The sequence below is a fragment of the Arachis duranensis genome, chromosome 3 (genome assembly GCF_000817695.3).
Source record: "Arachis duranensis cultivar V14167 chromosome 3, aradu.V14167.gnm2.J7QH, whole genome shotgun sequence".
Lineage (NCBI taxonomy): Eukaryota > Viridiplantae > Streptophyta > Magnoliopsida > Fabales > Fabaceae > Arachis > Arachis duranensis.
Window position 1 is genome coordinate 35,170,819 of NC_029774.3, and position 786 is coordinate 35,171,604.

Consider the following 786-nt stretch of genomic DNA (forward strand, 5'->3'; position numbering starts at 1 on the left):
TGCAACTGAACAAGGTTACAATAAAGAATAAGTACCCATTGCCGAGGATTGATGATCTCATGGATCAGTTACAAGGAGCTGGAGTTTTCTCCAAGATCGATTTGCGATCCGGTTATCACCAGATAAGGGTGAGGGGTGAGGATATCCCTAAGACCGCTTTCAGGACTCGTTATGGTCATTACGAGTACACTATAATGTCTTTAGGTTGACAAACGCTCCAGCAGTGTTCATGGATTACATGAATAGAGTTTTCCGTCCGTTTCTGGATAAATTTGTTGTTGTCTTCATTGATGACATACTGATTTATTCCAAGACTGAAGAAGAGCATGCGGAACACTTGAGGACCGTGTTGCAGATTCTAAAGGAGAAGAAACTCTATGTAAAACTGTCTAACTGTGAGTTTTGGAAGAGTGAGGTGAAGTTTTTGGGTCACGTGGTGAGTAAGAAGGGAATAGCCGTAGATCCAACTAAGGTGGAGGCTGTGATGGATTGGAAGCAACCAACCACCGTAACAGAGATAAGGAGTTTTCTGGGTTTAGCTGGCTATTACCGAAGGTTCATCAAGGGCTTTTCACAGATAGCTTTGCCAATGATAAAGTTAACCCGCAAAGACACTCCGTTTGTTTGGACTCCTGAGTGCGAGGAGAGCTTTCAGACATTGAAGAAAAAGTTGACCACTGCACCTGTGTTAGTGTTACCCGAGCCGAATGAGCCATTTGAGGTGTATTGTGATGCCTCATTGAAGGGTCTAGGGTGCGTGCTGATGCAGCATCATAATGTGGTGGC